The sequence below is a fragment of the Balaenoptera borealis genome (genome assembly GCF_965194805.1).
Source record: "Balaenoptera borealis genome assembly, chromosome: 14".
NCBI lineage: Eukaryota > Metazoa > Chordata > Mammalia > Artiodactyla > Balaenopteridae > Balaenoptera > Balaenoptera borealis.
The window spans coordinates 45,544,457-45,571,323 of NC_138875.1; positions in this window are offsets into that span (position 1 = coordinate 45,544,457).

Below are 26,867 nucleotides of genomic sequence, written 5' to 3' on the forward strand. Positions count from 1 at the left end.
AAAACTTTTGCCTTTTGCCAGATGGAAAAGGGGTAATTTTGTTGTGGAAGGGCCTCAAGAAGAGAATCTGGGGTATAATCGCTCTTTATAATGATGTGCAATCAATTCTCTTGGTTTCTTTTGTCCTGCTCTCCAAAGATTCCTTCATGCCTTCATTCCCAGACTTTCTCTGTTTCCCGTGCAGGGAATCGCCCTGCCTCGGATTGGTCTTCCTCCTCCTCCAGGCTCCTCGGACCTACTAGTCAATTGCCACGTCTATCCATCTGCTTTTCAAGGTCCAAACTATTGAAGACATATTACTTCTCCCATTACCTTTTCCCCTTTGTCCCTCTGGGTGTATAGCATTATTTTTAGTTTTCACTATCATTTTTATAGAATTGGTGGAAGGGGTACATGCTTTCTCTATGCTATATTTATTAAGACTCTGAGTTCATGACTTTAAACTTCAAAATATACATTAAAATGCATGTAATTATAGTGTAACCTCTATTACTGTAGTTAAACAAAGTCAGACTAAAGATGCTTTTAAATACTTTTTGAAAATAGTACTGATTATTAATATGTAATAATTATTAATTCACAAGTGCAGAAGGAGAGTAAATACTAAATATTACTTTAAATGATGTGCTGCTGTGAGTTATAGGAGCTATAAAAATTAGGTAAATATTTCTCGTTTCCTGAAAAAAAATATATATATATTTTAAGATGATTAATTCTAGGAAAACAAATATTATAAAAGCTTACCTATTAAACAAGGTCAGATTTTCCCACTATGAAATAAATGTTTTTTTTCTCTGCATGTATTTTTTCTTCACAAATTTGGGAGTAGTAACTTTTCTAACCTACTATTATCTCTGTAAATAACGTTTTCTCAGAACCTAAGTTAATGAGGTGATGAGGTTAGTGATCTACTCATTAAAGTTCTAAAAATAGATCGAGAGATAGATGTGGTGTCAGAATTTCCAGGCAAGGGGAAAACCTGTATCTAACAGTGATCAGTGCCCAATTCCAACGTCATGACACTGCATATTCATTTAATGAACCTCTTATCTGTTAATTACTACTCTTCCCTGGATTAGGCTGATTCTGCTTTCTGTGAAAAACCTGTAATAATGGACTTTTGTATACAATTATTTGTCATTTGCTGAATTTTGGGGGTGATGTGACATGGACTACGTTTTCCAAAGCTCTGAAGAGCTTCCATTATAATTAAAAGATAAAAGGAATAACCTTCTCAGTAAAAACTTACTATAAAGGACTATTTTAAGAGACAATTCTTTTGAAAGAATTCAGTGCAGGAAAACTGGCGCCACTGAATTTTGTCCTGCAGTGCTATCTGTTATGAATTCCATGCACATATTAAAAATGTACGGCTCCAAGACCCACCGCTTCTGAATTCCACCTCCACTGAACAGCTAGGGGTTGTAAAGTTAGTATTGCAATCAGGCAGTCCAAGCTTGAATACCTACCATGTGTTAGCTGTAATGACCTTGGGAGAGTCAATCACTCTGACAGTCTACATACTCATCTGTAAAATGGGGGCACTGCCATCCACCTCCTAAACAATGGAATCTTGTAAATCTGTTTAAGCTGTACATGTGAAACACAGTGCCTAGTGCCAGGCGTGCTGCAGGTAATGAATCCATGTCGGTTTTCTTTCCACAGTCAAAAAAATGTATAAAAGATACACAAAGGTCCTAACAATAAGAACTTTAAAAACAAAAGATTTAACTGACCTGAATCATAAATTAACCTGATTGATGAATCAGGTTAATCAGTGTGTAATGAATTCAGTTCTTGATTCCATCTTTCTACTGGGAAGTGGGCTTTTTTCCCCTGAATTTATTAGTAAGTAAGTATTTGAATAAATTTTTCTCACCAGTTAGTAGAAGGAATGTGTATGTGTCAGAATCAGCTGGGTAACATTTTCAACCGTTATTCTCTATGCTATATCCTTAGCGCCAGAGATTCTGATATATCAACTTCTCCTGTCAAAAATTCACTGCTGGGGCTTCCCTGGTGGCGCAGTGGTTGGGAGTCTGCCTGCTAATGCAGGGGACACGGGTTCGGGCCCTGGTATGGGAAGATCCCACGTGCCGTGGAGCAACTGGGCCCGTGAGCCACAACTACTGAGCCTGCGCGTCTGGAGCCTGTGCTCCGCAACAAGAGAGGCCGCGATAGTGAGAGGCCCGCGCACGGCGATGAGGAGTGGCCCCCGCTTGCCACAACTGGAGAAAGCCCTCGCACAGAAACAGAGACCCAACACAGCTAAAAAAAAAAATTTAATTAATTAAATAATTAAAAAAAAAATTCACTGCTTCAGGCCTATGAAATCCAATTCTTATAAAGACTTTCTGAAATCACATGTCAGGAATGTGAATTTCTATGAAATCATACTTGCTTTCAATTATGTTTGGATAAATGACAAAGTTCTTTCCACTAATTTCATGGTTTATGACAGTATGTTGCTTCCTCATCCAAGTGCTCATGTACTCATTGGTATATCCAAGGGCCATAGAAACTGCAAATTCTAAGCAGATGTATCAGGGCAGAAAAGAAGCTAAAATATTTCTTTAAAATTTGGCACGTCAATAAATAACAAAGCTTGTCTGTTTATAATGTTCAGACAGTGTCACAATGTTAAAACAAATTCACTCCATTTTATCAATTTTTAAATCATGGAAATTTTAGGTTAAAGATAATTTATTTTTACTGCTGCTGCTACTACTACTACTAGCAGTAATCAGCAGGAAATACTAGAGCCATTACTATGTGTTAACTACTGTGTTAAACAACTTTACCTGCATAATTTCATCTAATCCTTCCAACTATATGAGAAAGTTCCTCTTAAGAATAATCTAATATAGCAGTTCCAGTTCCAGCTTATTGAACTATAAAGGGTATATCTAATCCTTACTCCTTATAATAGTCTTTTAAACAATAGTGGACAATTTTATGTCTCATTTTTTCAGATCTATATTTTTATTCTTCCTGAAATGGTGAGATTGTGATTTTCCTTTCCACTTTGGTAACTGACCTCTTAGTGTCCTCTGTTTTCTCTATTTTCCTCTTCTAGATGCTACATGGAACTGAATACTCCTGTACACAATAGCCAAGGATTATCACCTCCTCTGTGCTGGATTTAGCTTCACTCTTCAATCTAACGGCACATTAGTTCTTTTGGCCTCTGTGCCACGTATCTATTAGGGGTTGTGTTACCCATATTTATTGTCCTTCTTCATCTCACTGTCTTCTGAAAATTATTAGTGAAATGTGTAGATATGAATTTATAATATCTGTATCTCAAATTTATAAAGTTAATTACCATTTTTGTAAACTTGTAGAAATGATGAGTGCTACATACAATTTTTAAAAATGTGAAAAATCAATTTGTATTTTTTTTTAAGAATGTAGACAGAGACAGAAGCTCAGACACATACTCATGCCATCACTGATGTTTTCTTGACTTCATTCAACTCTTAGCAATGTAGGAGCTGGTTGAAGTATAACTAAAAATATACCCAAATAAATAATAAGTATAGCCATGGAAAATTGAAAACTGACACTGTAATTTCAATAATGTGAGTAAAATGAAAAGCAAGTCTAAACAAAATTTGTAGCCATTAAAAATATCCAATATGTCCAAGTATAGACACACACACATACACACACACACACACACAGAGGAATTCTTAATTTAAAGAAGTTGTGAAGATTCTTACAGCAAATCTATGCATATAGTAACATATTATGTTGGTAAAGGGCCAATTTCATGGCTATGTGGAACTTAAAGGACACAGAAACTATTTAAAAATAATGTTTCCAAAGCTTTAGTAGCTTTCTTCATTTTTATCTTTTATCGTTTTCCCAGATTATTACAAAAGAAGATAAAGAAACAAATATGAGTTTCCTTTTGTAGACATGGCCAAATAACTACAAAGAAAGTATTCTATAAAAGCCTTATTTTTTGACTTATAAAATTAGATTCTTTGGACTGAACTGGACATTTGGACTTGGCCTTTGACTGCTCCATTGTTGAAAAAAACAGAATTTCTAAAAAGAAAACGTGCCTGTGGTATTTTTCCCCTCTATTTACTCAAAGTATTTTATTGGTTGGTTGTAAATATATTTATATCTTAGGTGATGCTTTTTCTTCTCCCTAGTAGATTCATTTCTCCCAGAGGCTCTCTAAATGTTACTTTTTTTTTTTGATGCTATTCTTGTCTGCTTACATTCTTTTTATTTATGTATGTATGTATGGCTGTGTTGGGTCTTCGTTTCTGTGCGAGGGCTTTCTCTATTTGTGGCAAGCGGGGCCCGCTCTTCATCGCGGTGCGGGGGCCACTCTTCATCGCGGTGCGCGGGCCTCTCACTATCGCGGCCTCTCGTTGCCGAGCACAGGCTCCAGATGCGCAGGCTCAGTAATTGTGGCTCATGGCCCGAGTTGCTCCGCGGCATGTGGGATCTTCCCAGACCAGGGCTCGAACCCGCGTCCCCTGCATTGGCAGGCAGATTCTCAACCACTGCGCCACCAGGGAAGCCCTGTTACATATTTTTAAAATTATATATGCACTTTAAGATGCGGTCTTTTCAGCATACTTCTTTCTCTTCCGTATAACACTGAATTTTATCCATGATTTCTTAGTTTATCTGGGGTCTATTCAAAAGAATGCTATCTTATGAATGCTCCTTTATAGATAGATAATATTTTGTAAGTGGCCTTTCTATAACTTTGAAATTGTCAAAAATATTTCTATATGCAAACTGATGGGAATATCCAGAGTTGCCCCAAAACCATCATTTTTCTTTCTTATGTTTCCTTTTTCTTCATTTCCTGACCCTATCACTTGTATTTAGCTCATAGAGTTTTTCACCATTAATTTAGGTAAGATGAGAATCATTTCTTTACAGATTAGGAATTTTTGAATGTCTTTGGCCAGTTGTAATAATGGTATTTTTTTTTAACATCTTTATTGGGGTATAACTGCTTTACAGCGCTGTGCTAGTTTTTGCTGTACAACAAAGTGAATCAGCTACATCCGTACGTATAAACCAAATCCCCTCCCTCTTGCGTCTCCCTCCCACCATCCTTATCCCATCCCTCTAGGTGGTCACAAAACACCGAGCTGAACTCCCTGTACCATGCAGCTGCTTCCCACTAGCTATCTATTTTATATTTGGTAGTGTATATATGTCAGTGCCACTCTCTCACTCCGTCCCAGGTTACCTTTCCCCCTCCCCATGTCCTCAAGTCCATTCTCTAAGTCTGTGTCTTTATTTCTGTCCTGCCCCTAGGTTCATCTTTTTTTTTTTTTTGTAATTCCATATATATGTGTTAGCATACGGTATTTGTTTTTCTCTTTCTGACTTATTCACTCTGTATGACAGACTATAGGTACATCCACCTTACAACAAATAACTCAGCTTCGTTTCTTTCTAAGACGGAGTAATAGTCCATTGTATATATGTGCCACATCTTTATTCATTCATCTGTCGATGGACATTTAGGTTGCTTCCACATCCTGGCTATTGTAAATAGTGCTGCAGTGAACATTGTGGTACATGACTCTTTTGGAATTATGGTATTTTCAGAGTATATGCCCAGTAGTGGGGTTGCTGGGTCATATGTTAGTTCTATTTTTTAGTTTTTTAAGGAACCTCCATACTGTTCTCAACAGTGGCTGTATCAATTTACATTCCTACCAACAGTGCAAGAGGGTTCCCTTTTCTCCACACCCTCTCCAGCATTTATTGCTTGTAGACTTTTTGATGATGTGCATTCCAACCAGTGTGAGGTGATAACGCATTGTAGTTTTCATTTGCATTTCTCTAATGATTAGTGATGTTGAGCATCCTTTCATGTGTTTGTTGGCAATCTGTATATCTTCCTTAGAGAAATGTCTATTTAGGTCTTCAGACCATTTTTGGATTGGGTTTTTTTTTTTTTTCTTGATTTTTATTTTTTATTTTTTTTCTATTTTTTTTTTTTCCTTTTTACAAACCCTTGTGTTGAGGGCTGACTTTCAACAGATCGCAGCGAGGGAGCTGCTCTGCTACATATGAAACACCGACCCAGAAGCAGGTCGTCTACGAATGGTTTAGCACCAGGTTCCCCACGAACGTGTGGTGCGTGACGGGCGAGGGGGCGGCCGCCTTTCCGGCCGCACCCCGTGTCCCAGGACGAAGGGCTCTCCGCACTGGACCCCGGTCCCGACACGTGTTTTTTTGATATTGAGCTGCATGAGGTGCTTGTATATTTTGGAGATTAATCCTTTGTCAGTTGCTTCATTTGCAAATAATTTCTCCCATTCTAAGGGTTGTCTTTTCATCCTGTTTATGGTTTCCTTTGCTGTGCAAAAGCTTTTAAGTTTCATTAGGTCCCATTTGTTTATTTTTGTTTTTATTTCCATTTCTCTAGGAGGTGGGTCAAAAAGGATCTTGCTGTGATGTATGTCATAGGGTGTTCTGCCTATGTTTTCCTCTAAGAGTTTTATAGTGTCTGGTCTTACATTTAGGTCTGTAATCCATTTTGAGTTTATTTTTGTGTATGGTGTTGGGGAGTGTTCTAATTTCATTCTTTTACATGTACCTGTCCAGTTTTCCCAGCACCACTTATTGAAGAGGCTGTCTTTTCTCCACTGTATATGCTTGCTTCCTTTATCAAAGATAAGGTGACCATATGTGTGCGGGTTTACCTCTGGGCTTTCTATCCTGTTCCATTCATCTATATTTCTGTTTTTGTGCCAGTACCATACTGTCTTGATTACTATAGCTTTGTACTAGAGTCTGAAGTCAGGGAGCCTGATTCCTCCAGCTCCGTTTTTCTTTCTCAAGATTGCTTTCGCTATTCGGGGTCTTTTGTGTTTCCACACACATTGTGAAGTTTTTTGTTTTAGTTCTGTGAAAAATGCCTTGGTAGTTTGACAGGGATTGCATTGAATCTGTAGATTGCTTTGTGTAGTAGAGTCATTTTCACGTTACTGATTCTTCAAATCCAAGAACATGGTATACCTCTCCATCTCTTTGTATCACCTTTAATTTCTTTCATCAGGACCTTATAGTGTTCTGCATACAGGTCTTTTGTCTCCTTAAATAGGTTTATTCCTAGGTATTTTATTCTTTTAGTTGCGATGGTAAATGGGAGTGTTTCCTTAATTTCTCTTTCAAATTTTTCATCACTAGTGCATAGGAATGCAAGAGATTTCTGTGCATTAATTTTGTATCCTACTTTACCAAATTCATTGATTATCTCTAGTAGTTTTCTGGTAGCATCTTTAGGATTCTCTATGTATATTATCATGTCATCTGCAAACAGTGACAGTTTTACTTCTTTTTTTCCAAATTGGATTCTTTTATTTCTTTTTCTTCTCCGATTGTTCTGGCTAAAACTTCCAAAACTATGTTGAATAAGAGTGGTGAGAGTGGGCAACCTTGTCTTGTTCCTGATCTTAGTGGAAATGGTTTCAGTTTTTCACCATTGAGAATGATGTTGGCTGTGGGTTTGTCATATATGACCTTTATTATGTTGAGGTAAGTTCCCTCTATGCCTACATTCTGGAGGGTTTTTATCATAAATTGGTGTTGAATTTTGTCAAAAGCTTTTTCTGTATCTATTGATATGATCATATGGTTTTTCTCCTTCAACTTGTTAATATGGTTTATTACATTGGTTGATTTGAAGAATCCTTGCATTCCTGGGATAAACCCCATTTGATCATGGTGTATGATCCTTTTAATATGCTGTTGGATTTTGCTTGCTATTATTTAGTTGAGGATTTTTGCGTCTATGTCCATCAGTGATATTGGCCTGTAGTTTACTTTTTTTGTGATATCTTTGTCTGGTTTTGGTATCACGGTGATGGTGGTCTTGTAGAATGCGTTTGGGAGTGTTCCTCCCTCTGCTATATTTTGGAAGAGTTTGAGAAGGATAGGTGTTAGCTCTTCTCTAAATGTTTGATACAATTCGCCTGTGAAGCCATCTGGTCCTGGATTTTAGTCTGTTGGAAGATTTTTAATCACAGTCTCAATTTCAGTGCTTGTGATTGGTCTGTTTATATGTTCTATTTCTTCCTGGTCAGTCTCAGAAGGTTGTGCTTTTCTCAGAATTTGTCCATTTCTTCCAGGTTGTCCATTTTATTGGCATACTGTTGCTTATAGAAATCTCTTACGATCCTTTGTACTTCTGCAGTGTCACTTGTTACCTCTCCTTTTTCACTTCTAATACTATTGATCTGAGTCTTCCCCCGTTTTATCTTGATGCATCTGGCTAATGGTTTATCAATTTTGTTTGAGTTCTCAAAGAACCAGCTTTTAGTTTTATTGATCTTTGCTATCATTTCCTTCATTTCTTTTCCATTCATTTCTGATCTGATCTTTATGGTTTCTTTCCTTCTATTAACTTTTGGTTTTGTTTGTTCTTCTTTCTCTAGTTCCTTTAGGTGTAAGGTTAGGCTGTATATTTGAGGTGTTTCTTGTTTCTTGAGGTAGGATTGCATTGCTATAAACTTCCCTCTTAGAACTGCTTTTGCTGCACCCCATAGGTTTTGGGTCGTCGTGTTTTCATTGTCATTTTTTTCTAGGTATTTCTTGATTTCCTCTTTGATTTCTTCAGTGATCTCTTGGTTATTAAGTAGTGTATTGTTTAGCCTCCATGTGTTTGTAGTTTTTACAGATTTTTTCCTGTAATTGATATCTAGTCTCATAGCATTGTGGTTGGAAAAGGTACTTGATATGATATCAATTTTCTTAAATTTACCAAGGCTTGATTTGTGACCCAAGATACGATCTATCCTGGAGAATGTTCCATGAGCACTTGAGAAGAAAGTGTATTCTGTTGTTTTTGGATGGAATGTCCGATAAATATCAACTAAGTCCATCTTGTTTAATGTCTCATATAAAGCTTGTATTTCCTTCTTAATTTTCATTTTGGATCATCTGTCCATTGGTGAAAGTGGGGTGTTAAAGTTCCCTACTATGATTGTGTTACTGTCGATTTCCCCTTTTATGGCTGTTAACATTTGCCTTATGTATTGAGGTGCTCCTGTGTTAGATGCATAAATATTTATAATTGTTATATCTTCTTCTGGGATTGATCCCTTGATCATTATGTAGTGTCCTTCTTTGGCTCTTGTAATACTCTTTATTTTAAAGTCTATTTTGTCTGATATGATAATTGCTACTCCAGATTTCTTTTGATTTCCATTTGCACGGAATATCTTTTTCCATCCCCTCACTTTCAGTCTCTATGTGTCCCTAGTTCTGAAGTGGTCGCTTGTAGACAGCATATATATGGGTCTTGTTTTTAGATCGATTCAGCTGGTCTATGTCGTTTGGTTGGAGCATTTAATCCATTTACATTTAAGGTAGTTATCGGTATGTATGTTCCCATTACCATTTTCTTAATTGTCTGCAGTTTCTTATTGCAAGTCTTTTCCTTCTCTTGTGTTTCCTGCCTAGAGAATTTCTTTTAGCATTTGTTGTAAAGCTGGTTTTGTGGTGCTGAATTCTCTTAGCTTTTGCTTGTCTGTAAAGGTTTTAATTTCTCCGTCGAATCTGAATGAGATCCTTGCTGTGGAGAGTAATCTTGGTTGTAGGTTTTTCCCTTTCATCACTTTAAATATGTCCTGCCACTCTCTTCTGACGTGCAGAGTTTCTGCTGAGAATTCAGCTGTTAACCCTACGGGAATTCCCTTGTATGTTATTTGTTGCTTTTCCCTTGCTGCTTTTAATATTTTTTCTTTGTATTTAATGTTTGATAGTTTGATTAATATGTGTCTTGGCATGTTTCTCCTTGGATTTATCCTGTATAGGACTCGGTGTGCTTCCTGGACTTGATTGACTATTTCCTTTCCCATATTAGGGAAGTTTTCAACTATAATCTTTTCACATATTTTCTCAGTCCCTTTTTTTTTCTCTGCTTCCTCTGGGATCCCTATAATTCGAATGTTGGTGCATTTAATGTTGTTCCAGAGGTCTCTGAGACTGTTGACTATTCTTTTCATTCTTTTTTCTTTATTCTGTTCTGTGGTAGTTACTTCCACTATTTTATCTTCCAGGTCACTTATCCGTTCTTCTGCCTCAGTTATTCTGCTTTGATTCCTTCAAGAGAATTTAATTTCATTTATTTTGTTGTTCATCATTGTTTGTTTGCTCTTTACTTCTTCTAGGTCCTTGTTAAACGTTTCTTATATTTCCTCCATTCTATTTCCAAGATTTTGGATCATCTTTACTATCATTACTCTGAATTCTTTTTCAGGTAGATTGCCTATTTTCTCTTCATTTGTTTAGTCTGGTGGGTTTTTACCTTGCTCCTTCATCTGCTGTGTATTTCTCTGTCTTCTCATTTTGCTTAACTTACTGTGTTTGGGGTCTCCTTTTCACAGGCTGCAGGTTCATAGTCCCCATTGTTTTTGGTGTCTGCCCCCAGTGGGTAAGATTGATTCAGTGGGTTGTGTAGGCTTCCTGGTGGAGGGGATTGGTGCCTGTGTTCTGGTGGATGAGGCTGAATCTTGTCTTTCCAGTGGCAGGACCACGGCCGGTGTTGTGTTTTTTGGGTGTCTGTGAACTTTCTATGATTTTAGGCAGCCTCTCTGCTAATGGGTGGGGTTGTGTTCCTGTATTGCTAGTTGTTTCGTATAGCGTGTTCAGCACTGTAGCTTGCTGGTCATTCAGTGGAGGTGGGTCTTAGGGTTGAGATGGATATCTCTGGGTAGGTTTCTCAGCTTGATGTTACATGGACCCGGGAGGTCTCTGGTGAACCAATGTTCTAAACTCAGCTCTCCCACCTCAGAGGCTCAGGCCTGACATGTCGCCAGAGCACCAAGACCCTGTCAGCCACACACTCAGAAGAAAAGGGAGAAGAAAAAAAAGAAAGAAAGCAAAAATATAATAATAATAAAATAAAGTTATTAAAATAAAAAAATATATATTATTAAAAATAAAAAAATTAGGAGGGTCTGGGCAAGGTGGCGGAAGAGTAAGATGCGGAGATCACCTTCCTTCCCACAGATACATTAGAAATACATCTACACATGGAACTGTTCCTAGAGAACACCCACTGAACACTAGCAGAAGATGTCAGACCTCCCAAAAGGCAAGAAACTCCCCACGTACTTGGGTAGGGCAAAAGAAAAAAGAAATAACAGAGACAAAAGAATAGGGATGGGACCTGCACCAGCGGGAGGGAGCTGTGAAGGAGGAAAGGTTTCCACACACTAGGAAGCCCCTTCGCAGGCAGAGACTGCGGGTGGCAGAGGGGGGAGCTTAGGAGCCACGGAGGAGAGCGCAGCCACAGGGGTGCAAAGGGCAAAGCGGAGAGATTCCTGCACAGAGGATTGGTGCTGAGCAGCACTCACCAGCCCGAGAGGCTTGACTGCTCACCCGCCGGGACGGTGGGGGCTGGGAGCTGAGGCTCGGGCTTCGGTCAGATCGCAGGGAGAGGACTGGGGTTGGCTGCGTGAACACAGCCTGAAGGGGATAGCACACCACAGTTACCCGGGTGGGAGTCTGGGAAAAAGTCTGCAGCTGCCGAAGAGGCAAGAGACGTTTTCTTGCCTCTTTGTTTCGCGGTGCGCAAGGAGAGGGGATTCAGAGCGCCGCCTAAACGAGCTCCAGAGATGGGCACGAGCCGCGGCTATCAGCGCGGACCCCAGAGACGGGCATGAGATGCTAAGGCTGCTGCTGTCACCACCAAGAAGCCTGTGTGTGAGCACAGGTCACTATCCACACCGCCCCTCCCGGGAGCCTGTGCAGCCTGCCACTGCCAGGGTCCCGTGATCCAGGGACAACTTCCCTGGGAGAATGCACGGCGCGCCTCAGGCTGCTGCAACGTCACGCCGGCCTCTGCTGCCGCCGGCTTCCCCGCATCCATACCCTTCCCTCCCCCCCACCTGAGTGAGCCAGAGCCCCCGAAGCAGCTGCTCCTTTAACCCCGTACTGTGTGAGCGAAGAACAGATGCCCTCAGGCGACCTACACGCAGAGGCAGGTCCAAATCAAAAGCTGAACCCCCGGAGCTGTACGAACAAAGAATAGAAAGGGACATTTCTCCCAGCAGCCTCAGAAGCAGCGGATTAAAGCTCCACAAACAACCTGATGTACCTGCATCTGTTGAATACCTGAATAGACAACGAATCATCCCAAATTCAGGAGGTGGAATTTGGGAGCAGGATATATTAATTTTTCCCCTTTTCCTTTTTTTGTGAGTGTATATGTGTATGCTTCTGGGTGAGATTTTTGTCTGTATAGCTTTGCTTTCACCATTTGTCCTAGGGTTCGGTCCGTCCGATTTTTTTTTTTTTTTCTTAAAAATTTTTTTTTCTTAATAATTTTCTCTTAATTTTTATTTTAAAAAATTAAAAATTTTTTTCTTAATACATTTTTTCTTATTTTTTATTATAAAAAATTAATAAATTTATTTTTAAAAATTAAAAAAATTTTTTCTTAAATTTTTTCTTAATAGTTTTTTTCTTATTTTTAATTCTAATAGCTTTATTTTATTTTATTTTATTTTATTTTGTCCTCTTTCTTTCTCTCTTTCTATTTTTTTCTCCCTTTTATACTGAGCCATGTGGATGAAAGGCTCTTGGTGCTCCAGCCAGGCATCAGGGCTGTGCCTCTGAGGTGGGAGAGCCAACTTCAGGACACTGGTCCAGAAGAGACCGCCCAGCTCCACGTAATACCAAACAGCGAAATTCTCTCAGAGATCTTCATCTCAACATCAAGACCCAGCTTCACTCAACAACCAGCAAGCTACAGTGCTGGACACCCTATGGCAAACAACTAGCAAGACAGGAACACAGCCCCATCCGTTAGCAGAGAGGCTGCCTAAAATCATAATAAGGCCACAGACACCCAAAAACACACCACCAGACATGGACGTGCCCACCAGAAAGACAAGATCCAGCCTCATCCACCAGAACATATAGGCACTAGTCCCCTCCACCAGGAAGCCTACACAACCTACTGAACCAACCTTAGCCACTGGGGACAGATACCGAAAACAATGGGAACTACGAACCTGCAGCCTGTGAAAAGGAGACCCCAAACACAGTAAGATAAGCAAAATGAGAAGACAGAAAAACACACAGCAGATGAAGGAGCAGGGTCAAAACACACCAGACTTAACAAATGAAGAGGAAATAGGCAGTCTACCTGAAAAAGAATTCAGAATAATGATAGTAAAGATGATCCAAAATCTTGGAAATAGAATAGACAAAATGCAAGAAACATTTACAAGGACACAGAAGAACTAAAGAGGAACTAAGCACTGATGAAAAACACAATAAATGAAATTAAAAATACTCCAGAAGGGATCAATAGTAGAATAACTGAGGAAGAAGAACGGATAAGTGACCTGGAAGATAAAATAGTGGAAATAACTTCTGCAGAGCAGGATAAAGAAAAAAGAATGAAGAGAACTGAGGACAGTCTCAGAGACCTCTGGGACAACATTAAACGCACCAACATTCGAATTATAGGGGTCCCAGAAGAAGAGGAGAAAAAGAAAGGGACTGAGAAAATATTTGAAGAGATTATAGTTGAAAACTTCCTTAAGATGGGAAAGGAAATAGTTAATCAAGTCCTGGAAGCACAGAGAGTCCCATACAGGATAAACCCAAGGAGAAACACACCAAGAAAGACACATATCAATCAAACTGTCAAAAATTAAATATAAAGAAAACATATTAAAAGCAGCAAGGGAAAAACAACAAATAACAGAAGGGAATCCACATAAGGTTAAAAGCTGATCTTTCAGCAGAAACTCTGCAAGCCAGAAGGGAGTGGCAGGATATACTTAAAGTGATGAAGGGTAAAAACCTACAACCAAGATTACTCTACACAGCAAGGATCTCATTCAGATTTGATGGAGAAATTAAAACCTTTACAGACAAGCAAAAGCTGAGAGAGTTCAGCACCACCAAACCAGCTTTACAACAAATGCTAAAGGAACTTCCCTAGGCAAGAAACACAAGAGAAGGAAAACACCTACAATAACAAACCCAAAACATTTAGAAAAATGGGAATAGGAACATACATATCGATAATTACCTTAAATGTAAATGGATTAAAGGCTCCCACCAAAAGACACAGGCTGGCTGAATGGATACAAAAACAAGACCCATATATATGCTGTCTACAAGAGATCCACTTCAGACCAAGGGACACATACAGACTGAAAGTGAGGGGATGGAAAAAGATATTCCATGCAAATGGAAATCAAAAGAAAGCTGGAGTAGCAATTCTCATATCAGACAAAATAGACTTTAAAATAAAGACTATTACTAGGGACAAAGAAGGACACTATATAATGATCAAGGGATCGATCCAAGAGGAAGGTATAACAATTGTAAATATTTATGCACCCAAAATAGGAGCACCTCAATACATAAGGCAAATACTAACAGCCATAAAAGGGGAAATCGACAGTAACAGAATCATAGTAGGGGACTTTAACACCCCACTTTCACCAATGGACAGATCATCCAAAATGAAAATAAATAAGGAAACACAAGCTTTAAACGATACATTAAACAAGATGGACTTCATTGATATTTATAGGACATTCTACCCAAAAACAACAGAATACACATTTTTCTCAAGTGCTCATGGAACATTCTCCAGGATAGATCATATCTTGGGTCACAAATCAAGCCTTGGTAAATTTAAGAAAATTGAAATCGTATCAAGTATCTTTTCCGACCACAACGCTATGAGACTAGATATCAATTACAGGAAAAGATCTGTAAAAAATACAAACACATGGAGGCTACACAATTCACTACTTAATAACGAAGTGATCACTGAAGAAATCAAAGGGGAAATCAAAAAATACCTAGAAACAAATGGCAATGGAGACATGACGACCCAAAACCTATGGGATGCAGCAAAAGCAGTTCTAAGAGGGAAGTTTATAGCAATACAAGCCTACCTCAAGAAACAGGAAACATCTCGAATAAACAACCTAACTTTGCACCTAAAGCAATTAGAGAAAGAAGAACAAAAAAAACCCAAAGCTAGCAGAAGGAAAGAAATCATAAAGATCAGATCAGAAATAAATGAAAAAGAAATGAAGGAGACAATAGCGAAGATCAATAAAACTAAAAGCTGGTTCTTTGAGAAGATAAACAAAATTGATAAACCATTAGCCAGACTCATCAAGAGAAAAAGGGAGAAGACTCAAATCAATAGAATTAGAAATGAAAAAGGAGAAGTAACAACTGACACTGCAGAAATACAAACAATCATGAGAGATTACTACAAGCAACTCTATGCCAATAAAATGGACAACCTGGAAGAAATGGACAAATTCTTAGAAATGCACAACCTGCCGAGACTGAACCAGGAAGAAATAGAAAATATGAACAGACCAATCACAAGCACTGAAATTGAAACTGTGATTAAAAATCTTCCAACAAACAAAAGCCCAGGACCAGATGGCTTCACAGGGGCATTCTATCAAACATTTAGAGAAGAGCTAACACCTATCCTTCTCAAAGTCTTCCAAAATATTGCAGAGGGAGGAACACTCCCCAACTCATTTTACGAGGCCACCATCAACCTGATACCAAAACCAGACAAAGATGTCACAAAGAAAGAAAACTACAGGCCAATATCACTGATGAACATAGATGTAAAAATCCTCAACAAAATACTAGCAAACAGAATCCAACAGCACATTAAAAGGATCATACACCATGATCAAGTGATGTTTATTCCAGGAATGCAAGGATCCTTCAATATACGCAAATCAATCAACGTGATACATCATATTAACAAATTGAAGGAGAAAAACCATATGATCATCTCAATAGATGCAGAGAAAGCTTTTGACAAAATTCAACACCCATTTATGATAAAAGCCCTGCAGAAAGTAGGCATAGAGGGAACTTTCCTCAACATAATAAAGGCCATATATGACAAACCCACAGCCAACATTGTCCTCAATGGTGAAAAACTGAAACCATTTCCACTAAGATCAGGAACAAGACAAGGTTGCCCACTCTCACCACTATTATTCAACATAGTTTTGGAAGTGTTAGCCACAGCAATCAGAGAAGACAAAGAAATAAAAGGAATCCAAATCGGAAAAGAAGAAGTAAAGCTGTCACTGTTTGCAGATGACATGATACTATACATAGAGAATGCTAAAAGTGCTACCAGAAAACTACTAGAACTAATCAATAAATTTGGTAAAGTAGCAGGATACAAAATTATTGTACAGAAATCTCTTGCATTCCTATACACTAATGACGAAAAATCTGAAAGTGAAATTAAGAAAACACTCCCGTTTACCATTGCAACAAAAAGAATAAAATATCTAGGAATAAACCTACCTAAGGAGACAAAAGACCTGTATGCAGAAAATTATAAGACACTGATGAAAGAAACTAAAGATGATACAAATAGATGGAGAGATATACCATGTTCCTGGATTGGAAGAATCAACATTGTGAAAATGACTCTACTACCCAAAGCAATCTACAGATTCAATGCAATCCCTATCAAACTTCCACTGGCATTTTTCACAGAACTAGGACAAAAAATTTCACAATTTGTATGGAAACACAAAAGACCCTGAATAGCCAAAGCAATCTTGAGAACGAAAAATGGAGCTGGAGGAATCAGGCTCCCTGACTTCAGACTATATTACAAAGCTACAGTAATCAAGACAGTTTGGTACTGGCACAAAAACAGAAACATAGGTCAATGGAACAGGATAGAAGGTCCAGAGGTAAACCCACACACATATGGTCACCTCATCTTTGATAAACGAGGCAAGCATATACAGTGGAGAAAAGACAGCCTCTTCAATAAGTGGTGCTGGGAAAACTGGACAGGTACATGTAAAAGTATGAAATTAGAACACCATACACAAAAATAAACTCAAAGTGGATTAAAGACCTAAATGTAAGACCAGACACTATCAAACTCTTAGAGGAAAACATAGGCAGAATACTCTATGACATAAATCACAGCAAGATCCTTTTTGATCCAGCTCCTAGAGAAATGGAAATAAAAACACAAATAAACAAATGGGACCTAATGAAACTTAAAAGCTTTTGCACAGCAAAGGAAACCATAAACCAGACCAAAAGACAACCCTCAGAATGGGAGAAAATATTTGCAAATGAAGGAACTGATAAAGGATTAATCTCCAAAATATACAAGCACCTCATGCAGCTCAATATCAAAAAAAAAAACAACCCAATCCAAAAATGGGCAGAAGACCTAAATAGACATTTCTCCAAAGAAGATATACAGATTGTCAACAAACACATGAAAGGATGCTCAACATCACTAATCATTAGAGAAATGCAAATGAAAACTACAATGCGTTATCACCTCACACTGGTTGGAATGCACATCATCAAAAAGTCTACAAGCAATAAATGCTGGAGAGGGTGTGGAGAAAAGGGAACCCTCTTGCACTGTTGGTAGGAATGTAAATTGATACAGCCACTGTTGAGAACAGTATGGAGGTTCCTTAAAAAACTAAAAAATAGAACTAACATATGACCCAGCAACCCCACTACTGGGCATATACTCTGAAAATACCATAATTCCAAAAGAGTCATGTACCACAATGTTCACTGCAGCACTATTTACAATAGCCAGGATGTGGAAGAAACCTAAATGTCCATCAACAGATGAATGAATAAAGATGTGGCACATATATACAATGGACTGTTACTCCGTCTTAGAAAGAAATGAAACTGAGTTATTTGTTGTAAGGTGGATGGACATAGAGTCTGTCATACAGAGTGAATAAGTCAGAAAGTGAAAAGCAAATACAGTATGCTAACACATATATATGGAATCTAAGAAAAAAAAACAAAAGGTCATGAAGAACGTAGTAGCAAGACGGGAATAAAGACACAGACCTACTAGAGAATGGACTTGAGGATATGGGGAGGGGGAGGGGTAAGAAATGACAGGGTGAGAGAGTGGCATGGACATATATACACTACCAAATGTAAAACAGATAGCTAGTGGGAAGCAGCCGCACAGCACGGGAAGATCAGCTCAGTGCTTTGTGACCACCTAGAGGGGTGGGATAGGGAGGGTGGGAGGGAGGGAGACGCAAGAGGGAAGAGATATGGGAACATATGTATATGTATAACTGATTCACTTTGTTATAAAGCAGAAACTAACACACCATTGTAAAGCAATTATACTCCAATAAAGATGTTTAAAAAAATAAATAAATAAATAAATAAAATATTCATTCCCCCAAAAATTAATAAATAAATAAACAAAAATAAAAAAGTAATAAAAAAAGGAAAGAATGAAAGAAGACAGCAACCAAACCAAAAAAGAAATCCATCAATGATAACAAGTGCTCAAAACTATACTAAAAAGAAAATGGGTTAGATAGCCTCAACCACCAGAAGGAAGACAGCAGAAGCAAGAAAAACTACAATCCTGCAGCCTGTGGACCAAAAACCACAGTTACAGAAAGATAGAGAAGATGAAAAGGCAGAGGGCTATGTACCAGATGAAAGAACAAGAAAAAACCCCAGAAAAACAACTAAATGAAGTGGAGATAGGCAACCTTCCAGAAAAAGAATTCAGAATAATGATAGTGAAGATGATCCAGGACCTCGGAATAAGAATGGAGGCAAAGATTGACAAGATGCAAGAAATGATTAACAAAGACCTAGAAGAATTAAAGAACAAACAAACAGAGATGACCAATACAATAACTGAAATGAAAACTACACTAGAAGGAATCAATAGCAGAATAACTGAGGCAGAAGAACGGATAAGTGACCTGGAAGACAGAATGGTGGAATTCACTGCTGTGGAACAGACTAAAGAAAAAAGAATGAAAAGAAATGAAGACAGCCTAAGAGACCTCTGGGACAACATTAAACGCAACAACATTCGCATTATAGGGGTCCCAGAAGGTGAAGAGAGAGAGAAAGGACCAGAGAAAATATTTGAAGAGATTATAGTCGAAAACTTCCCTAACATGGGAAAGGAAATAGCCACCCAAGTCCAGGAAGTGCAGAGAGTCCCATACAGGATAAACCCAAAGAGAAACACGCCGAGACACATAGTAATCAAAGTGGCAAAAATTAAAGGCAAAGAAAAATTATTGAAAGCAGCAAGGGAAAAATGACAAATAACATACAAGGGAACTCCCATAAGGTTAACAGCTGATTTCTCAGCAGAAACTCTGCAAGCCAGAAGGGAGTGGCATGATATACTTAAAGTGATGAAAGGGAAGAACCTACAACCAAGATTACTCTACCCGGCAAGGATCTCATTTAGATTTGATGGAGAAATCAAAAGCTTTACAGACAAGCAAAAGCTAAGAGAATTCAGCACCACCAAACCAGCTCTACAACAAATGCTAAAGGAACTTCTCTAAGTGGGAAACACAAGAGAAGAAAAGGACCTACAAAAACAAACCCAAAACAATTAAGAAAATGGTCATAGGAACATACATATCGATAATTACCTTAAACGTGAATGGATTAAATGCCTCAACCAAAAGACACAGACTGGCTGAATGGATACAAAAACAAGACCCATATATATGCTGTCTACAAGAGACCCACTTTAGACCTAGGGACACATACAGACTGAAAGTGAGGGGATGGAAAAAGATATTCCATGCAAATGGAAATCAAAAGAAAGCTGGAGTAGCTATACTCATATCAGATAAAATAGACTTTAAAATAAAGAATGTTACAAGAGACAAAGAAGGACACTACATAATGATCCAGGGATCAATCCAAGAAGAAGATATAACAATTATAAATATATATGCACCCAACATAGGAGCACCTCAATACATAAGGCAACTGCTAACAGCTATAAAAGAGGAAATTGACAGTAACACAATCATAGTGGGGGACTTTAACACCTCACTTACACCAATGGACAGATCATCCAAAATGAAAATAAATAAGGAAACAGAAGCTTTAAATGACACAAGAGACCACATAGATTTAATTGATATATATAGGACATTCCATCCAAAAACAGCAGATTAAACGTTCTTCTCAAGTGCGCACGGAACATTCTCCAGGATAGATCACATCTTGGGTCACAAATCATGCCTCAGTAAATTTAAGAAAATTGAAATCATATCAAGCATCTTTTCTGACAAAGCTATGAGATTAGGAATGAATTACAGGGAAAAAAACGTAAAAAAGACAAACACATGGAGGCTAAACAATACGTTACTAAATAACCAAGAGATCACTGAAGAAATCAAAGAGGAAATCAAAAAATACGTAGAGACAAATGACAATGAAAACACGACGACCCAAAACCTATGGGATGCAGCAAAAGCAGTTCTAAGAGGGAAGTTTATAGCTATACAAGCCTACCTAAAGAAACAAGAAAAATCTCAAGTAAACAATCTAACCTTACACCTAAAGAAACTAGAGAAAGAAGAACAAACAAAACCCAAAGTTAGCAGAAGGAAAGAAATCATAAAGATCAGAGCAGAAATAAATGAAATAGAAACAAAGAAAACAATAGCAAAGATCAATAAAACTAAAAGTTGGTTCTTTGAGAAGATAAACAAAATTGATAAGCCATTAGCCAGACTCATCAAGAAAAAGAGGGAGAGGACTCAAATCAATAAAATCAGAAATGAAAAAGGAGAAGTTACAACAGACACCGCAGAAATACAAAGCATCCTAAGAGACTACTACAAGCAACTTTATGCCAATAAAATGGACAACCTGGAAGAAATGGACAAATTCTTAGAAAGGTATAACCTTCCAAGACTGAACCAGGAAGAAACAGAAAATATGAACAGACCAATCACAAGTAATGAAATTGAAACTGTGATTAAAAATCTTCCAACAAACAAAAGTCCAGGACCAGATGGCTTCACAGGTGAATTCTATCAAACATTTAGAGAAGAGCTAACACCCATCCTTCTCAAACTCTTCCAAAAAATTGCAGAGGAAGGAACACTCCCAAACTCATTCTATGAGGCCACCATCACCCTGATACCAAAACCAGACAAAGACACTACAAAAAAAGAAAATTACAGACCAATATCACTGATGAATATAGATGCAAAAATCCTCAACAAAATACTAGCAAACAGAATCCAGCAACACATTAAAAGGGTCATACACGACGATCAAGTGGGATTTATCCCAGGGATGCAAGGATTCTTCAATATACGCAAATTGATCAATGTGATACACCATATTAACAAATTGAAGAATACAAACCATATGATCATCTCAATAGATGCAGAAAAAGCTTCTGACAAAATTCAACACCCATTTCTGATAAAAACTCTCCAGAAAGTGGGCATAGAGGGAACCTACCTCAACATAATAAAGGCCATATATGACAAACCCACAGCAAACATCATTCTCAATGGTGAAAAACTGAAAGCATTTCCTCTAAGATCAGGAACGAGACAAGGATGTCCACTCTCACCACTATTATTCAACATAGTTCTGGAAGTCCTAGCCACGGCAATCAGAGAAGAAAAACAAATAAAAGGAATACAAATTGGAAAAGAAGAAGTAAAACTGTCACTGTTTGCGGATGACATGATACTATACATAGAGAATCCTAAAACTGCCACCAGAAAACTGCTAGAGCTAATTAATGACTATGGTAAAGTTGCAGGATACAAAATGAATGCACAGAAATCTCTTGCATTCCTATACACTAATGATGAAAAATCTGAAAGAGAAATTATGGAAACACTCCCATTTACCATTGCAACAAAAAGAATAAAATACCTAGGAATAAACCTACCTAGGGAGACAAAAGACCTGTATGCAGAAAACTATAAGACACTGATGAAAGAAATTAAAGACGATACCAACAGATGGAGAGATATACCATGTTCTTGGATTGGAAGAATCAACATTGTGAAAATGAGTATACTACCCAAAGCAATCTACAGATTCAATGCAATCCCTATCAAATTACCAATGGTATTTTTTACAGAGCTAGAACAAATCATCTTCAAATTTGTATGGAGACACAAAAGACCCCGAATAGCCAAAGCATTCTTGAGGCAAAAAAATGGAGCTGGAGGAATCAGACTACCTGACTTCAGACTATACTACAAAGCTACAGTAATCAAGACAATATGGTACTGGCACAAAAACAGAAACATAGATCAATGGAACAAGATAGAAAGCCCAGAGATTAACCCACGCACCTATGGTCAACTAATCTATGACAAAGGAGGCAAAGATATACAATGGAGAAAAGACAGTCTCTTCAATAAGTGGTGCTGGGAAAACTGGACAGCTACATGTAAAAGAATGAAATTAGAATACTCCCTAACACCATACACAAAAATAAACTCAAAATGGATTAGAGACCTAAATATAAGACTGGACACTATAAAACTCTTAGAGGAAAACATAGGAAGAACACTCTTTGACATAAATCACAGCAAGATCTTTTTTGATCCACCTCCTAGAGTAATGGAAATAAAAACAAAAATAAACAAGTGGGACCTAACGAAACTTCAAAGCTTTTGCACAGCAAAGGAAACCATAAACAAGATGAAAAGACAACCCTCAGAATGGGAGAAAATATTTGCAAACGAATCAACGGACAAAGGATTAATCTCCAAAATATATAAACAGCTCATTCAGCTCAATATTAAAGAAACAAACACCCCAATCCAAAAATGGGCAGAAGACCTAAATAGACATTTCTCCAAAGAAGACATACAGACGGCCACGAAGCACATGAAAAGATGCTCAACATCACTAATTATTAGAGAAAGGCAAATCAAAAGTACAATGAGGTATCACCTCACTCCTGTTAGAATGGGCATCATCAGAAAATCTACAAACAACAAATGCTGGAGAGGGTGTGGAGAAAAGGGAACCCTCTTGCACTGTTGGTGGGAATGTAAATTGATACAGCCACTATGGAGAACATTATGGAGGTTCCTTAAAAATCTAAAAATAGAATTACCATATGACCCAGCAATCCCACTACTGGGCATATACCCAGAGAAAACCATAATTCAAAAAGACACATGCACCCGAATGTTCATTGCAGCACTATTTACAATAGCCAGGTCATGGAAGCAACCTAAATGCCCATCAACAGACGAATGGATAAAGAAGGTGTGGTACATATATACAATGGAATATTACTCAGCCATAAAAAGGAACGAAATTGAGTCATTTGTTGAGACGTGGATGGATCTAGAGACTGTCATACAGAGTGAAGTAAGTCAGAAAGAGAAAAACAAATATCGTATAGTAATGCATGTATGTGGAACCTAGAAAAATGGTACAGATGAGCCAGTTTGCAGGGCAGAAGTTGAGACACAGATGTAGAGAATGGACATATGGACACCAAGGGGGGAAAACTGCGGTGGGGTGGGGATGGTGGTGTGCTGAATTGGGCGATTGGGATTGACATGTATACACTGATGTGTATAAAATTGATGCCTAATAAGAACCTGCAGTATAAAAAAACAAACAAAACAACTAATACTAAACTTTCATTGGGTTATTTGTATTGAAATATGTTAATATAAATGTTTCAGACATTACATGAAATTTCTAAAAATCTTATATTTGTATTTGTCTGGAAATATGTATGGAAATATGTTAATATAAATGTTTCAGACATTTAAAAAAAAAAAAAAAGAAAATGGACAGACAGAACCGTACGACAAATTGTAAAAAAAAAAAAAAAAAAAAAAAAGACAGGCAGAACCCTAGGAGAAATTGTAAAAACAAAGCTATACAGACAAAATCACACAAAGAAGTATACACATACAGACTCACAAAAAGTGAAAAAGGATGAAAAAATATATATTTTTTTAACAAAAAAGAGAGCCACCAAATCAATAAACAAATCTACCAGTGATAATAAGTTCTAAATACTAAACTAAGATAAACATAAAAACAGAAAAAAATTATATATTTAAAGCAAACCCCAAGTCTACAGTTGTTTCCAAAGTCTACCGCCTCAATTTTGGGATGATTAGTTGTCTATTCAGGTATTCCACAGAAGCAGGATATATCAAGTTGATTGTGGAGATTTAATCCGCTGCTCCTGAGACTGCTCGGAGAGATTTCCCTTTCTCTTCTTTGTTTGCACAGCTCCTGGGGTTCAGCCTTGGATTTGGACCCACCTCTGCTTGTAGGTCACCTTAGGGCATCTGTTCTTTGCTCAGACAGGACAGGGTTAAAGTAGCAGCTGATTAGGGGGCTCTGGCTCACTCAGGCCGGTGGGAGGGAGGGGTATGGAATGCGGGGCAATCCTGCGGCGGCAGAGGCCGGCGTGACGTTGCACCAGCCTGAGGTGCGCCGTGCATTCTCCCGGGGAAGTTGTCCCTGGATCACAGGACCCTGGTAATGGCGGGCTGCACAGGCTCCTGGGAGGGGACGTGTGGATAGTGACTTGTGCTTGCACTCAGGCTTCTTGGTGGCTGCAGTAGCAGCCTTAGTGTTTCATGCCTGTCTCTGGTGTGCACGCTGATAGCCGCGGCTCACGCCCGTCTCTGGAGTTCGTTTAGGCGGTGCTCTGAATGCCCTCTCCTTACATACCCCAAAACAATGGTCTCTTGCCTCTTAGCCAGGTCCAGACTTTTTCCCAGACTCCCTCCTGGCTAGCTGTGGTGCACTAGCCCCCTTCAGGCTGTGTTTACGCAGCCAACCCCAGTCCTCTCCCTGGGTTCTGACCTCCGAAGAAGCTGGAGCCTCAGCTCCCAGCCCCCACTCGCCCCGGCAGGTGAGCAGACAAGCCTCTCAGGCTGGTGAGTGCTGGTCGGCACCGATCCTCTCTGCGGGAATCACTCCACTTTGCCCTCTGCACCCCTATTGCTGCGCTCTCCTCCGTGGCTTCGAAGCTCCCCCCCCCAACCCCGCCACACCCTGTCTCTGCCAGTGAAGGGCCTTCCTAATGTGTGGAAACTTGTCCTCCTTCACAGCTCTCTCCCAGAGGTTCAGGTCCTGTCCCTATTCTTTTGTCTCTGTTTTTCCTTTTTTCCTTCGCCCTACCCAGGTACATGGGGAGTTTCTTGCCTTTTGGGAAGTCTGAGGTCTTCTGCCAGTGTTCAGTAGTTGTTCTGTAGGAGTTGTTCCACATGTAGATGTATTTTTGATGTATTTGTGGGGAGGAATGTGATCTCCATTTCTTACTCCTCCACCATTTTCTCAGTGGCCCCAGAGTGTATTTTTTTAAAAAGAGACAGAATAGGAATTACTGGAGGAGTACAAGGAAAACTAGAAGAATAGAGAATCACAGAAGCCAAGGATATAAAGAATATTTAGAACGTAGTGACAAATTAGCAAATGCAATTAGCAATATCTAGCAGAGTTAGGATAAACACATTATATATTCATAGGGTGTGGGCATCAGAACATCTCTGGTGATCTCAGAAAGTGCTGCTTTGGAAGTATGGTACTGATAAAAACTGAATTACTGTATTTAGTTGAGTGAAACAGATGAGAGGGTGAAAACAAGAAAGATGTTTACTTCTTTTAGACGTTTGTATGAAGAGGAAAAAGATTTTTCAGGAGTATAAAGAGGGCATATAGTTAAGAGAGAGAGATTATTTTTAAGATAAAATAGAGATTCAGATATGTTTACAGGTTGCAAAAGAAACCGCTAGAGAGGGTACAGGACTGGTGGAACAAAGCACTGGAAAAAAGCAAAAGATGGGAGGTCTTGATGTCAAAGGCATTAGTGAATGAACCATGTTATTATGAAGCAGATTGCATTATTCGCTTACATTTTCAAGTAGGAGCAGGGGTAAGGATGGTGATAATATATATTTTAAATTATAAAGGAAAGAAAATTAGAGAGATTATGATTTTTAGTTTGTCTGCTAAAAGCAAAGTTGATGGAGATTGAAATGACTTAAGAGGAGAGGTGAATTTCTGGAATACTTGAAAGAAATGAAAAAACAAGATAAAAAAGAATATCTAAAATGACCGAATGGACCAGCTAAAATTGTAATTGAAACACTTTGCAATTTTACTGGTGTTAATCTACATACTGGTTTAGTTCTAATCTATGCACTAGCATTCAATAACTTGGTGATAGGTAGTGAAAAAAAATGGGATTGTATTGTTGACCCAGAGGACCCAAAAGTGGAGTTTTGCTGCCTAGGTGTGAAAATAAATAAATAAGTAACTAAAAAATAAAGAAATAAAGCTGTAACACAATGCAAAGTATTGTTCAAAATAAATATGCAGAAACCTCTGACATTTCTATACATTAATACCAAACCAGCAGAAAGAGAAATTAAGAAAACCATTTCATTTACAACTGCATCAAAAAGAATAAATTAAAAAAAAAAAAAAAAAGAATAAATTACCTAGGAATAAATTTAACCAAGGAGATGAAAGTCCTCTACACTGGAAACTGTAAGACACTAATGAAAGAAACTGAAGAAGACGTGCAAAATGGGAAGATATTCTGTGCTCACAGATTGGAAGAATTCATATTGTTAAAATGTCCAAAACAATCTATAGATTCAATACAATCCCTCTCAAAATTCCAATGGCATTTTTCACAGAACTGGAACAAATAATTCTTAAATTTGTATGGAACCACAAAAGATCCTGAATAGCCTAAACGATCTTGAGAAAGAAGAACAAAGGTGGAGGTGTGAAACTCCCTGATTCCAAACTACATTACAATTCTATAATAATCCAAACAATATGGAACACAAAAACAGACACATAGATCAATGTATCAGAATTGAGAGCCCAGAAATAAGCCATCACACATATGAACAATTAATCTATGACAAAGGAGCAAATAACATACAATGGAGAAAGGACAGCTTCTTCAATAAACGGTGTTGGGAAAACTGGACAGCCATATGCAAAAGAGTTAAACAAGACCACTATCTTATACTATACACAAAAATTAACTCAAAATG